This window comes from Carassius gibelio, chromosome A10 (assembly GCF_023724105.1).
Source record: "Carassius gibelio isolate Cgi1373 ecotype wild population from Czech Republic chromosome A10, carGib1.2-hapl.c, whole genome shotgun sequence".
NCBI lineage: Eukaryota > Metazoa > Chordata > Actinopteri > Cypriniformes > Cyprinidae > Carassius > Carassius gibelio.
In genome coordinates, this window is record NC_068380.1 from 2,851,295 (window position 1) to 2,867,504 (window position 16,210).

At 35.7% G+C, this 16,210-nt stretch overlaps 1 long non-coding RNA gene across 2 annotated transcripts; it reads left to right on the plus strand.

Annotated features, from left to right (window-relative positions):
- Positions 1 to 4,224: 4,224 nt before the first annotated feature.
- LOC128020827 (uncharacterized) lies at positions 4,225 to 6,757 on the plus strand. 2 transcript variants are annotated; one of them, XR_008185405.1, is made up of 4 exons: positions 4,225 to 4,482; positions 4,598 to 4,674; positions 4,787 to 4,881; positions 6,479 to 6,757. It is a non-coding gene; the product is annotated as an uncharacterized LOC128020827 (long non-coding RNA). The 2 variants fall into 2 exon arrangements; XR_008185404.1 differs by lacking the exon at positions 4,225 to 4,482 and having other exon boundaries at positions 4,494 to 4,674; positions 6,479 to 6,755.
- The last annotated feature ends 9,453 nt before the right edge of the window (positions 6,758 to 16,210 follow it).

A 16,210-nucleotide genomic window follows, 5' to 3' on the forward strand; every position in this document is an offset into this window, starting at 1 on the left:
ACAAGAGCCGCCATAAACCAACAACAACAAAAAATCTCACGGCTAGAGCAATCGCACTGCACCAATATTTCACATAATCATGCTACATAGCATTATCCAGGTTTTAGTTTAATATTTGTTTATTATTTCCATCTGTTATCTCATACTTTTGCATAAATAATTACAAATAATTACCAGTGCTCCTGTGAAGGATACAGTTAAAGTGTCAGCTAGAAACACTGACGAGTCAGTAGGAATGTGCATATTTAAAGCTGACATTTTAGCATGCAAAAACTGCAAAATAACTAGATTTGAACACTTTCTAGCATTGCAAAAGTCACTTCTTTTATGTGTTATTCTGGGTGTTGATATGTGGAATCATTATTTAGTCACCCTCATGATGTTTCAAACCCGTATGACTTTCTTTCGGATAGTTTCATGGGTTTTTTTTGTCCTTTTTGAAGTTTGGAAGCATTCGATTCACAAGACTGCACTTGTGTAGAAAAGAGCAACTAAAGCAGCATTTCTCCTTTTGTGTTCCACAGAAGAAAAAAGTCATATGGGTTTGGTGTGAATGAATGGCAAAAGAAATTTGTTTCTTCAAGGAATAGTTTCCCCCCCAAAATTACAATTTCATGAAAATGTATTCACCATCAGGCCATCCAAGAGATGAGTTTGTTTCTTCAGAAAAGCTAGAAAACTATGTTGTTTTTAACTTTATACTGTTACTTCTGGCCAAAATACAAATCCATAATCCATAATACTTCCATCCCCTGTTCTCCTCTCACATCAAAATGCACCAACATACTTGTTTTAGACTGTTTTTGCTTGTGAAAAGTGCTTCATTTATGCATATTCCTCTCCTGATTCAGACAAGATAACCTTTTAATCGAAGGAGTCAATATTATGGATAGAGGACTTTACCCATAAGCACTTGTTTGAAGTTAAAAATGACTGTGGATTATTGTGATGTTTTTATCAGCTGTTTGGACTCTCATTCTGACGGCACCCATTCACTGCAGAGCATCCTTTGGTGAACAAGTGATGCAATACCACATTTCTACAAATCTGATCTGATGAAGGAAAAAAAAACTGAATTGCTTCTAGGATGTCTTGAGATTTCAGCAAATATAAGTTATTGGGTGTACTATTCCTTTTACCAAGCATGAGGAATAGCATGCAACACTAACAAAATAAATAATAATAATAAATGATATACAGCAAGACCAAAGACTGGAGAATATTTTCATTATTGGGTTCTGTTCAGGCACACGTGGACGGTGATAAAACATCTTTAGGCTGGAATCAAAAATCCCAGCTGACAGCCCACTGAAAAGATAAATGACCCTATTATGAATGTTTCATTGAATCCAGTAATGAAACTCACAGAACAAAAGCTTATCTTAGATACTGCCAAGATCTTATAGTGTTCTGCTGCATTAGAACATGCGTCTCATTAGAGTACATCAATGAGGTGGGCATTAGAAAAGATCTTCAGTGGATTCAGAGTAGTTCAGGAACACTTGAGGTTTGATGCATCACAAGATCTGGCCATTATACCAGAACGTAATGAAATAATCAGTGTGCTTTCAAAGACTCTGAATCAACCTGCACTCAATGCCCTGTGCATGTACATGCCCAAACCGAGGCAGAGCACACTGCAAAAGTGATAGAGTTTCAGGAAATGTTAAATGGTAAAGGCTGAAAATTAAACCCAATCCACTGGGTCAACTGGAAGTGTGCCTGTTAGAAACTCGTTTTTCATCTCCAGAAGGAAATCGCTCTAGTTTAAGACAGCAAAACAATAGACCTGTTACACGTCACACACAAAAGCAGCATATTTATATTGGTGGCCAAAAAAATAGGTTGCAGTATTCACAAAGCAGGCAGAAGCATCAGCACCAAACCCATATTTGTGTTCAAATGCAAATCAAACACTGAAAATATTAAACCTACTGTAAATATAATCAACATTATCTTTCACACTGTATGCTTTTTATAAAACAACATAAGTAACAGACACACAGACAACACTTTATGTTCAGTAAAACTTACTGAATCTAAATGATTTAAGCATGATACATCTATTTTTTGTTAATAATAATAATAATAATAAAATAAAATATATTTACATTTATATAAAACTTATTTTGTTTTAGCAAGTTGCAACATTTCTTATTTATTTACTTATTATTAACACTGAAAAATAAATAAAATAAAAACTATATAGAAATATTTTAAAAAAGGAAAAACGAATGATCTTTTAAATGAGATTTAATCATGCACTAGAAAAAGAAATATATGCTACATATAATATTATACATCATATTAATGTCCCATGAACCTGAGTACACACATAAGTTCAACAGTGTTACATCACCTTTCTGAAACCTCTAATTGACATTTTTGAAGCCTTTCAGTCAAGGTGATTTCTAAAGGTGACAAACTAAAGCCTGTTACATCACAAGAACATCCGTCTCGCTTGGTTTGCTTGACCGATCCTGCTCCAGAACATTTTATAACTCTGTTTCACTGATGACAGCGAGCTATTAGCGGCTCATGCCCTCCATCAGAATATAAAATTACATATTGTGCATCTCATTCAAGGCATTGGCTCTGCATTAAATCAATAGGGCATTATAATTACTAAAGCAATACAAATATTGACGGGAAGCCTCTTTCACACAGCAGGAGAGAGTGACGATCATGACGTTTCCTTGAGTGTTGCTGTTGTCCCTTCCAGGACTGGAAGGTCACTTCCTACTTCTGTGGACACATGTGGACTACAAATAGAAAATGACCAAATACAAATCCCGTGACAAGAAAACCAAAACACCACATTACTCCATCTGGCCTGCAACCTCTCTGTTTTTAAACTGTGCTACTGTGTTAAAAGGCCAGACAAAAATCAATAACTGCTCAGACTGGAAGCTGCCCGTCCAACTGGAACTGAAATCGGCTTGTGCCAAATTAGTTTTGTAATACACCTAAATATGAAGAGCATTTAAAATCAGTGATGCACATCCAGCACTTATGACGCTCTTTTATTGTAAGTTCCCTTTCAGTCAACATGAAAGAGCAAACTGTTTACTTCTTCTGAAAACTTGCTGAAGATATACTCACCCTCAGGCCATCCAAGATTCTGAAGTTTTAGTTTTTTCTTCATCAGAACATAATTCGGGGAAATTTTGCATTACATAACTTGTTCACCAGCGGATGCTCTGCAGTGAATGGGTGCCGTCAGAATGAGAGTCCAAACAGCTGAGAAAACATCACAATAATCCACAAGTAATCCACAGCAGTCTAATCTATCAGTTGACATCTTGCAAGTTGAAAAGCTGTGTTTTTATAAGAAACTAATCCATTATTAAGGCTATGACAAAAATACGAATCCTCTATTCATAATATTGATTTCTTCAGTGATAAAGTCCTGAATCTGAATCAAGAGAAAAAAAACTATGCACAGATAAAGCAATGTTTATGAGGGAGAACAGTCCAAAGCAGTTTTAAACAAATATGTCAGTGGATTTTAATGTGAGAGGACAACAGGGGAAGGACTTTACTTTCACTTGAGGTCAAGTGTTATTATGGACTCATATTTTGACCAGAAACAAAGGTTTAAAGTTAAACTACCTTAACAATGGATTTGTTTCTTACAAACACGCAGCTTTTTGCTTCACAAGATGTTAACTGATAAACTGCTAAGTGATGTAATGCCCAAAGGTGAGTACATTTTCAACAAATTTTGAGAATTGATTGGACAGTGAAAAGTAATGAAAAGTAAGAGGTATTGAAAAGCAATGCTGTTTCAGAATTATAACATTTTGACACAAACGTGCACTGAGTATTCATGCACGACAAGAACAGGAATGTGCCTCAAGAAAGAATTCTCTTGTTGACGTTAAGCTTACGTGTTTGTAAATGTGTGAAAGGGATGTTAATGTGCATGTGCACGGATCCAAAGGGATCTTAACTTCCTCCCGGACAGGAAGCACGCAGGATGCTTAGAGCTGACACAAACTCTACACTGTAAAAAATAATTCAGTGGCTTAGTAAATTTCACAAAAATAAAGAGCTATATTAACTTAATAAAATCTTTTGAAATCATTTAAGTGATATTTTGAGTGGGTCAGATTAAAAATAATAATTAAAAATCCAACAAATAATTTCTCTAAAATTTACATATATTATTTAAGTTTATGTAATGAAAATAAATAAGTATTTAACTAACTAATTTTATTTTTAATATACCTTCAATATTTCTGGTGAATTCTAATATAAATATTTGATAATTATTTACTTGTACTGATCTGTTTTAGAAACTAAAATTATTAAGTATTTCCAACCAATTTTCCTAAATAAAGTTCCAGCTTAATAAATGACAGTTTAAATAAATTGAGTAAATTTCGCGGCTAAAGTGATCACGTGTGCAGCTCCGCAGGAAAAAAAAAATCTGCTTTCCTCAGCAGCAACGTCGACTAGCCATACACCTCACAGCTCCTGGTAAGTAACTTTAGTCAGCTAATCCTACTTACGTTTGTAACACTTTATTAAAAAGTTAATAATTATTAAGCATTTTCTAACAATTGTCTTTGTATTTTACGTCATATTCAACAAGTTTCGTAGCTTAATCGAAGTCACCTGAAGGACGGCTTTCCTCAGCAACGGCAAGACCCGCACTCCTCTCATATCGTGGTACGTTATGTAATTGAGCCAGCTAATACTAATTATGTTTGTAATGTTTAATTCAGAAGTTAATTATTAAGGATTTCCTAACAATTGTGTTTGTATTTTGCGTTATCTTAAGAAGTTTAACAAGTTTCGCGGCTCAAACAAGAGGCACCTGTCACTGAAGGACTGCTTTTCTCAGCAACGACGTGAACAGCATTACTCGAATTTCCTGTAAGTAACGTAGTCCTTTTATAACTATGTATATTTGCAATAATGTTTTCAAAAGTTGATTAAACATTGACCGTGTGTACGTGTACATAACAGTGTAGTTTTCGAAGTTAGTTAGTGGGGCAGCCATATGTATGTTAGTTTTTTTTTTTTTTTTTTTTTTTGGAGTGGGTTAACGTTCGTACTATTTGGATCACCGTTTATTTCAACCGCCATTTGAAAGTCTAACGATAAGTGTACCGTGGTCCAGCAACTATAACTATACATGCCCAATGGAAAACGATTTTGTACAGGTTCCCCTTTGGGGTCAGTGGCTTGTCAAAAGGGAACACATCATTTATGAACTTTCAAATGACAACATTCTTTCTTGTAAAAAGCTGTCACGTTGTTGTAAAACATCATAATTACTACACGAACTCAAGTATGAGCTCTTAAATCACCACTACAAATACGCCATGCAAAAGTATTTAAAATGGCGTGGACATAACATAGACTGGTGCGTTTTAATCAGCTCCCACTATAGGGAGTCGGACAGTTTAAGGCCTGCTCCATTGTAAAATCATTCTAGTGCACTGAAACCTAGATCACATACAATATCGGTCAAAAGTTTGAAAACCGTAAGCTTTTTAATGTAACAAATCCAGACCTGGTGGGTATTGAAGGACAGCGGAGGCTGGGGGAGGGGTACGTTGTTTTAATTGAGTAAACTTACTAAATTTGTTAAGAGTGTGTTTAAATATATTCATTTTGATTTGAAATTATTTGTAATATTTTTGTTCCCTGAAACAGATCAGTTTAATTTTCCATCCTTAAATGAATTAATAGAAATTTCACAAATATGTGTATTATAAATAAACAATTTGTTAGTCTAATACTAAATTGTTTTAGTGGAAAAAATAAAATATAACTGTACATTTTAGATAAAATAAACTGTTGTATTTTTAGTCCGTTAATATGTTTACATTTATGCATTTGGCAGACACTTTTATCCAAAGTAACTTTTTGCTAGCGCCGACGCTCTACTGTTTGAGCTACAGGAAAGCCATCTTTTGTATAATCAAGTAAACTATATTCAGAGATTTTATTAAGTTAATAAAGTTAAATATTACTGTAATATTTACTAAGCCACAGAATTATTTAGAGGGTTAAGGGTTGAGTGTGAGGGTTAATGCAATGCATATTTTTTTCAAGTAGTGCAATTAAACAAGCTTTTTTTTTTCAAAACCATTAGTCATTTTACTTAAATATTAAACATGTTTATAAAGAAATTGGTTGAAATAATGCAGACCTCAATAAAAGCCTATAGCATTGATTTACAGCATAGAAGCTCGCAGTTGGTCTCTTTTCGTTTTTCTTTTAGGTTTATTGTTAAAAATAAATGTCCCTATGTAGAAAATTAACCTGTCCTCTTGTTAAGAAGAATGCTGTTAATTTTTGCAACTCCTCCCCCTAGTAAACTTTTTTGAGATTTTACCTATCATATGGTCCAACAGAATGTTTGCTTCTTCAGGTGCTATTTGTTTTGTGTATTTGTCACTTTCTTGTAACATTCAGTTTTGATTGTTAGCTCTAACCAGTTATCTTTAAAATTTGCCTGTAGGGTTCAGCTGATCTACCCGTCTTCGTACAAGCAGAGTTGGCAGAGGAGGTCATAAAAATCTACATCCTTCGGAACAATAATGGGGCAGTCAGCGATGTAATCTTGGGAATCTCAGCAGAGCCTGCTGCCATCTTTCAGGAGTCACATTGGATTTGAGATCTCCCAAGACCCACAAATACAGGTCCTTCTCCAAAAATTAGCATATTGTGATAGTTCATTATTTTCCATAATGTAATGATAAAAATTTAACTTTCATATATTTTAGATTCATTGCACACCAACTGAAATATTTCAGGTCTTTTATTGTTTAAATACTGATGCTTTTGGCATACAGCTCATGAAAACCATAAATTCCGATCTCAAAAAATTAGCTTATTTCATCTGACCAATAAAAGAAAAGTGTTTTTAATACAAAAAAGTCAACCTTCAAATAATTGTTCAGTTATGCACTCAATGCTTGGTCGTGAATCCTTTTGCAGAAATGACTGCTTCAATGCGGCGTGGCATGGAGGCAATCAGCCTGTGGCGCTGCTTCGATAGCGGCCTTAAGCTCATCCAGAGTGTTGGGTCTTGCGTCTCTTAACTTTCTCTTCACAATATCCCACAGATTCTCTATGGGGTTCAGGTCAGGAGAGTTGGTAGGCCAATTGAGCACAGTAATACCATGGTCAGTAAACCATTTACCAGTGTGAGCAGGTGCCAGGTCGTGCTGAAAAGCGAAATCTTCATCTCCATAAAGCTTTTCAACAGATGGAAACATGAAGTGCTCCAAAATCTCCTGATAACTAGCTGCATTGACCCTGCCCTTGATAAAACACAGTGGACCAACACCAGCAGCTGACATGGCACCCCAGACCATCACTGACTGTGGGTACTTGACACTGGACTTCAGGCATTTTGGCATTTCCTTCTCCCCAGTCTTCCTCCAGACTCTGGCACCTTGATTTCCAAATGACATGCAAAATTAGCTTTCATCCGAAAAAAGTACTTTGGAGCACTGAGGAACAGTCCAGTGGTGCTTCTCTGTAGCCCATTTCCTGCACACGCCTGTGCACGGTGGCTCTGGATGTTTCTACTCCAGACTCAGTCCACAATCTTCCTCGGGGTCCGGTCACCTCTTCTCGTTGTGAAGCGTTTTTTGCCACACTTTTTCCTTCCCACAGATTTTAAAAGCCTCAGGAATCTTTTGCAGGTGTTTAGAGTTAATTAGTTGATTCAGATGATTAGGTTATTAGCTCGTTTAGAGAACCTTTTCATGATATGCTAATTTTTTGAGATAGGAATTTTGGGTTTTCATGAGCTGTATGCCAAAATCATCAGTATTAAAACAATAAAAGACCTGAAATATTTCAGTTGGTGTGCAATGAATCTAGAATATATGAAAGTTAAATTTTTATCATTACATTACGGAAAATAATGAACTTCATCACAATATGCTAATATTTTGAGAAAGACCTGTACTCACTTGAGTTGTTCCAAAAACTGTTTCTTGAGCTGGATCCTCCAAAACTCTGTTAATGTTCAGAGGTTAAAAAATTATCTTCTTGCATAGTAGTGGTTCATGGTCATCCCACAGAATGGGTATTCCTGATGGAAGTGTTTCTGTTATCTGATTAATTCTGTTGAAGACATAGTTCACCCCAAAAGATGATGTTGTCATAATTTACTCTCCCTCAATTTGTCCCAAACCTGTACGAGTTTCTTTCTTCTGTTGAACACAAAAGATATTTTAAGTGAAGTGACGTGACATTCAGCCAAGTATTAAAGAGTGTTGGTTAACGCAATTAAAGGTTGCCATTGACTTTGCATAGTATACTTTTTTTTTTTTTTTTTTCCTATCATGGAAGTCAATGGCAACTTTCAACTATCTGTTAACCAACATTCATAAAAATATATTTTGTGTTCAACAGAAGAAAGAAATTCGTACAGATTTGGGACAACCCGGGGGGGGCGAGTACATTATGACAACATCATCTTTTTGGGTGAACTATCCCTTTAATATTGATGTAAGTGTTGCTTTTATATTTTTTTATGGTTTAATGTTGAGTGTGACTGCAAATGGCTGGTATGCACCAGGAACAAAGATGTCATTTCTCTTACGGCTATCGTATTTTACATGTAATCTACTTGAATACTAAGATGGATGAAATGTTTCATAAGGTTTAATCATTTCCCTTATGGCTACTTTACAGTTGTTAATTTTTGCAATCTACTGGAATATTAAAATGGATACAATGTTTCAAAGGTTGATTTTAGACTTTGTCTTATGTTTAATTGACAAATAAATTTTCAATAAAAAATGTGTTTCTTTCTTTATTTGGTTTTATTATATTAATTATAAAGGGTAAATGGTGTAAAAAAAAAAAGTGAATGCAGCATTTTGATAATTTATAGTCCAATATTAAGTTAAATTCACTTTTACATGTAGTAAACGTAGCACATTTTTTTTGGTAAAATTTCATCCAATATTTCAATTATATCTACTCAATATTTTTTGTTTATTTTACATAGAATTACAGTTGTGGTGTTTTATAATTTTGATTATATCCAATTAATTTTATTTCTCATATAAAGTAATTCAGTTACTCAGATTTACTTAATTTTTTTACTGACAATTACTCAATTTAAACAGTATATTTAATTGATTTCACAGCTTTAAAATTTACTCAATTTTTTTGAGTGTAAAAATGTTTCACCAAAAAAATTGAGTAAATAATGGTTAAACTTTTTACAGTGTATTGTGTGTGCTTCCTGCGGCCGCTGCAGGTGCATCTGTGACATGCTCAGCGCTCATGCTGCAATACTCTTCTTCGACATACAGCCTCCTGTAAGAAACTGCCATACAAGAGAGAAAAAAAGAGGGAATAAAATATTAGTTTGGATGCAAATGCAATTAAATCCTCCTCATTTTAATTGCAGATGAGAGTGGAAATTGGTTGAAAAACCAAACAAATGTCTTATTATATTTTTTTTCTTCCATCAACTACATTCATTACCAATTGTAATTGTATAAAAAAAGAATTCTAGGTCATATAAACAGCTTATTGAGATAAATTATATTCATTGAAATCTCCGAACAAAAGTACTATGAGATGCAAATGATTAATTTCAATGAACTAGTTTTGTACAAACAAGAAAATGAATCAACATGACCTACACTTTTGTGCACTAAGAACATGCATAAGAATTAGAGTTAATTAAATTACCATGGTGAATAGTTAAATAAAATGCAGCGTAATGTGAAAATCATGTCCAGTATTTCCAGTAAAGAACAGCAATATGCATGTAAATGTTGTGCTGCATGCAACACATGAATACAATAACCCCCAAATTACCTTGATTTACTATTTTCCTTGCTTCCGTTCAAGATAAGTCACACTTGAGCACATGGTATCTTATCTGAAATTAAACTCTGTAAAGAGTTTGATTAAAGCATCAGAGGCCCGTGAGCTTATCAAGTCTCAAACTCTCTGACTGCGCCGGTGATTTCCAAACGCTGAGCGCAGCAAAATCTAATCGTAAGGCCGTTTCCATCGGGCGGGAGGAACATCAAGAGAGGCCTTGAAAATTCTCAGCAAACTGCTTACCAGCAAACACCAGAACAGATAAGAGCACAGAGCAGCAGAAACTTCAGCCTCAAAAGTTATTTGTAGCACAATAAGTTGAGCAAATAAACCTCTTTCTTATTACAAAAGACCTAAAGTTCTGGGGAAAAAAATTATATCTATATATATGGTTTCTAGCTCTTTAAATTAATAGTTCCATTTAAAAATTTAAGTTTTGCTGAAACTGTACTCACCCAGAGGACTTCCAAGATGTAAATTAGTCTTCATGGGAACAGATGATGGATTTGTTTCATATAAACATACAGATTTTGGCTTTACTTTAATTGATGGACTGGAGTGGTGTGAATTATTGTGATGTTTTTATCAGCTGTTTAGACTCTCATTCTGACGGCACCCATTCACTGCAGAGGATCCATTGGTGAGACAGTGATGGAATACTAAATTTCTCCAAATCTGTTCTGATGAACAAACAAACAAACTCATCTACATCTTCAATGGCCTCAGGGTGAGTACATTTTCAGCTGATTATCATTTTTTGGTAAACTATTACTTTATGGTTTGAAATGGTTCTCTCTCCAAAGCCACGCCTCCTCCAAATCACATGACCGTGCACAGGCAGACCACAGTAAAAACTGAAATAAAAAATAAATAAAGCTAAATAGAAATATACACATATAAAGAGTGAAAGAGAGGTGATATCACTTTCAGTTCTTAATGCTGGAAATACAAAACTGAGATAAGTGCAATGTATCATTGGATGATGTATTGCATGCAGTGTGCTGCATAATTTCTGCAAACAAAGCATGTCATCGCAGATACTTCATGCATACAGAAAATGCACACATCGTGGAGTGTATACTAAATATTGCAAAAGCAGCAGAAAGAGAGTCTGAAGCAGGTGAGGGGTGTATTGCCACTTTCAAAGCATTTTCATTTAAATTCACAGCTGAAAGCAACACTATGTCACGATCTCGCTGTGATATCTGCAAACATCTGCTCTCGGTGCACAACAAAGAGAGGTTGTATCTCACTCTCGGTCACTGCAGATAAGATGGCATAAAAACACCAGCCGCACATCGTCGTGTCAGACCTGAAACTCAGACAGGACAGCCCAGCTTCTCCTGTTTCTGTATGTTTTTACAAGGGATGCATTCTATATTTCCAGGATCAAGTGCCCGGGTCTCACTGACAGTGTGGGAAAAGCCCTGGGGTTACCTTCAGCTGAGGTCGGGTTCAACTGAAACCACTGCTTGTGCTCACTGTGGGGTCAGTTTAGGTCATTTGGGCCTGTTTACAATCAGTACACACATTATCTATAAACTGACAGTAAAATGGATTTCATTTTATTTTACAATTATCATTATATTTTTACAGATTTGTGAATATTAAACTTAAAAAGAAACAGGAAATCCGAACTGGAATACAGCATATTAAACAAATATTTGTACATTTTATTATTTTATTTTTACAGATCTGTGGAAATTATTATGATTTTACACATTTGTAAATATTAAAATATGAATACAGCATACATCAAATAAATATCAATAAAACGACACTAGTATGGATTTTATTAAAATCTTTGACCTTTTAAAGTTTTTACAATGGATTTGTGAATATTAACTGTTCTTTTTTAAATAACAGGAATTTTATTTCAAATTTTACGCATAGCATGTATGAAATAAATATTGCAAAATTGACAATAGTATGATTTAATTTATGTATTTATTTATTTTAACTGTGGTTTTGTGAATTATTTTATTTTATAATATTTGTGAATATTAAACTACTTGGGGAATAAATCAGGAAATCCAAATTTGAATACAGTATGTTTTGAACGAATGAATGAATGAATGAATGAAATCATGAATGAAAAAGACATCCGGTCTATCATGACACACATGAGTCACATGACTGCTGATGATTTGATTCACAAACACTACATTCTGAAACTCAGTCCTTAACCTTTCTGTAACTATTGTTAATGTTGTCTTTAAAATGATGAAGTGTGTGAAATAAATTCTCTAACCAAATTCTCTAATATTACTTATAAAACAGTAACAAAACTAGGGATTGTTCAATTTATTATTCATCCCCAAACATTTCAGAGCATCACTTTTTATTATTATGCAGTTCTAAAAGAACACACATGAACTTATGAACCGCGCTGTTCATGACGCAGAGTCATTTCATATGAAGCTTTTACACATCATTACATTCAACACATACAGAAAGCTGTTTAAGAATAATTGAATAATTGAAAAAGAATAAAGCATGAAGAATGATCTTGCAGTGTCACCCAACAGCTCTGAATGCATTTGAATACTAATGTTAGATAGAGATAAACGATTCGCTGTTGAGAGTGCAGAATAAATGAGATGATTGTTCAAATGGATCCTGTATGTCTAGTGTAGTTATGACAGTAATCATACTCCATGTCTTGATACATAATTCATCCAACTGCAAGCACAAATCATCATGTATTCTCAGTGTTGCCAAAAGGGTGCTGGTTTGTTTTATCACTGTCTGTCATAGCGGAGCATGGTTTGAAGTGGCAGTATGTTTATAGCTAGTTAACCCTATAAAGCATACTGCATCATATCTGATAGGTAGAAGCTCAAGTTTGAACTTCATATTATCACTATATCATAAATGAGCCATAAAAGACTGGTGTGTCAAACTGGATATTCAACACAAATGCAATATTTAAATTCCTTCTTAAAAATAAATAAATACAAATATTTTTCTGGCTATTATTTCATGTTTGGCCCTACAGGGTTAATGTTAGAGTAAAATAACCTGTGAATAACCATCTGTTAGATACTACAATAATGTTTTGACCTCCAACTGAAAAGCGCTGTGGATAATAAGGTTTTAAGAAAGCACTAAGTGTACACAGTAAATACTGAAAACTAAAGAAACTTATTAATACAACAGAAAAGGTCTGATTTCAATTGTGCAAACTGACCAGTAATAATTGACTAAATGCAATGGTCAGAACAAAAGGGGTTCAAACTGAGCATCAGGTTACAATGCTTCAAATAAATGCACAATTAAAAATGATAATATCTGAAATTGCCATTGGCATCAGTGTTTCCCAGTCTCACAAACAACAGTATAACAATCTCACAACACGCCTGCAATCACAACATGAACACAAATCATGTAAGCAGTGGGCAGAATCACACAGACCAAAACAAACACAGACATTCTGACACAGAACACACATTTCAAAGTAGAATAACTGGCTGGAGCATTGTTTTTCTGATAGACAAGTACATGAACTAAGCATGTTTCCTAAATGTGAACCTGGAGCACAAAAGCAGTCTTAAATCTCTTGGGTATATTTGTAGCAATAGCCAAAAATACACTGTATGGGTCAAAATTATAGATTTTTCTTTTATGCCAAAAATCATTAGGATATTAAGTAAAGATCATGTTCCATGAAGATATTTTGTAAATTTCCCAACATAAATATCCAAAAACTTAATTTTTGATTAGTAATATCACTGGCATAGCCACGGGTGTGCCAGGGTGTGCCTGTGCCACCCACAGTGGCAGCTGGCACACCTAAAAATAGATGCAGAATTATTTATTTATAGTCTCAATAAAAAATGTTTACTAAACTTGGGCTATTGTTTACTTAAAATATATATATATATATATTTTGTTTGCGACTTGGTTGATTCAGATCGGCACTTCGGAGCCTGTTCGCGACTCGGTTGATTCAGATCGGCACTTCGGAGCCTGTTCGCGAATCGGTTGATTCAGATCGGCACTTCGGAGCCTGTTCGCGACACGGTTGATTCAGATCGGCACTTCGGAGCCTGTTCGCGACTCGGTTGATTAAGATCGGCACTTCGGAGCCTGTTCGCGACTCGGTTGATTCAGATGGGCACTTCGGAGCCTGTTCGCGACTCGGTTGATTCAGATCGGCACTTCGGAGCCTGTTCGCGACTCGGTTGATTCAGATCGGAACTTCGGAGCCTGTTCGCGACTCGGTTGATTCAGATCGGGACTTCGGAGCCTGTTCGCGACTCGGTTGATTCAGATCGGCACTTCGGAGCCTGTTCGCGACTCGGTTGATTCAGATCGGCACTTCGGAGCCTGTTCGCGACTCTGTTGATTCAGATCGGCACTTCGGAGCCTGTTCGCGACTCGGTTGATTCAGATCGGCACTTCGGAGCCTGTTCGCGACTCGGTTGATTCAGATCGGGACTTCGTAGCATGTTCGAGATTTTTTAAAATCAGATCTGGACATCGGAGCAGGAAGTGTTTGTCAAACAGTTAATTGGTGATAAATTAATATTTGGACTTGAGGCTTTTTTTACCTGTCGATTCAGCATGTACATGGACCCACACACAAAGGTGGACACACTCTAGACGGGTGTGCCAGCCAGGTAGGGTGAACACCCGTCCCGCGTAGCGCGTGCGCGCACAGCGTTTGAAGCCCAATACATGCGTCCCACAAATTGAGACTGTGTCACGCATAATCAATGCTTGCTCAAAAAAAGTTGGTCGCTATATCTGGAGTCACGAACCCGTCGATCGCGGTCGACAAGTCGATCTTGGAAGCATTTTAAGTCGATCGCGAAGATTTTTCAAAATCTGAGAAAAAAGGTGCGAGCCTCCGGTGTGAGTTGGGAGGTGCGAGCCTCCGCTGACTACGCACGCACCTCCCGAAACAGACGAGACATTTATACTTGACACAACTGTTTTAGACTGAAAACCAGACCATACAACTGATTTAGACGCGGGTGACGGTGTGATGAGACGTACTAATATCCGTCTGCTCGGGCATGATTGTTTTAGGCCTGTAATTGATTGATTATTGAGGTAATAGGGATGGCACGGTTCGCTGAAAAAAAAAAAAAAACGTTCGGTTCACCACGGTTCGGCACGCGCTTCAACTTAAATCTGACAAAGCATCTGTAATATCATCTGTAATATGGCTTGCTATAAATGGCACGTAAAAAACAGGTGTCAGCTAATAAATGTTTCTATTGATGCATGCGCATTCTGGCTTCCCAGACATTACAAAAATATGAAAAAAAAACACCACTGGACAAATCATTCACTCTTGTTCAATGCGAATGCTGTATACGAGCAGTAATTTATTCCGTCATCACCTGGGTGCTGATGCTGATATCTGTGTTTAAACTAAACTCATTTAAGCTTTGTCAGTTTAAACATTTAAGAGCCAGAGGCAGCGAGTTCGCGCGCGCAGTGAGAAGATTTGTGCTTGCGCTCATCCGAAGCGCGCAAACCCGCGCCTCGGCATGCGCGCAAATATAAGATCTATATTGAGCAACTACAATTCATTTTAATCCTATATTTATGTATTATAATTTATTTAAAGTGAATAAATTGTAATGAAAAATAAACAAAATGAAATAGCTAAAGTTCAAAATTATCGTATTTGGAAGAAAATTATTACATTTAACAATTAACTACATTTTTACACGACCTGCAAATTAACACTAGGAGTACGGTTGGACGGAAGCAGTGTGACAAAAATACTATCCCATAATTTTGCACAGTAATCTGACAATAAAAGACTTTAAAAAATACACTTAAGGTTTTGTGGTCCAGGGTCACAAATATCTGGGTGTTTTTATGCCATTTTTAAGCATTCGTGTAAAAATAATTATATTTGTTTTACAAGGGAACCATACGGCATATTTAATGTTATCTGGTCTTTGATAACAATCTCAAAACATTAGCATGATAACGTCATTTACAAACTGTTCATTGCGTGTTTTTCTCAACCATTTAGTTGGATGTATTTAAACGTTACTTGTTGTTACTCATTGTTTCAGAACATTCAGAGAACGTTCAAACGTAACATTCCCACAATGCTTGCAAAAGGACAAAATGGAACATTCAAGGAAAAAAGGCTTTTAAAACATTTTCAAAAATGGTCCGTTTGAACATTCAAAGAACAGCATTTTTATAACTTACTAGGATTGATAGCAAAACCTTCTCAGAACATATTTTGGTTAGCTGGGACAGCAGAACAGATGAGCAGTCATGGATCTTCAGTTCAGATGGGTTTGAGGAGGATGTGAATTGTCTCTCAGCTGCTGTCACAGATCTCCTGTTACCCTCCTCCTCTCTGACATCAATGTTTCTCTCACATCAGGGTGCTTTAGTCAGGCTAGTTTAG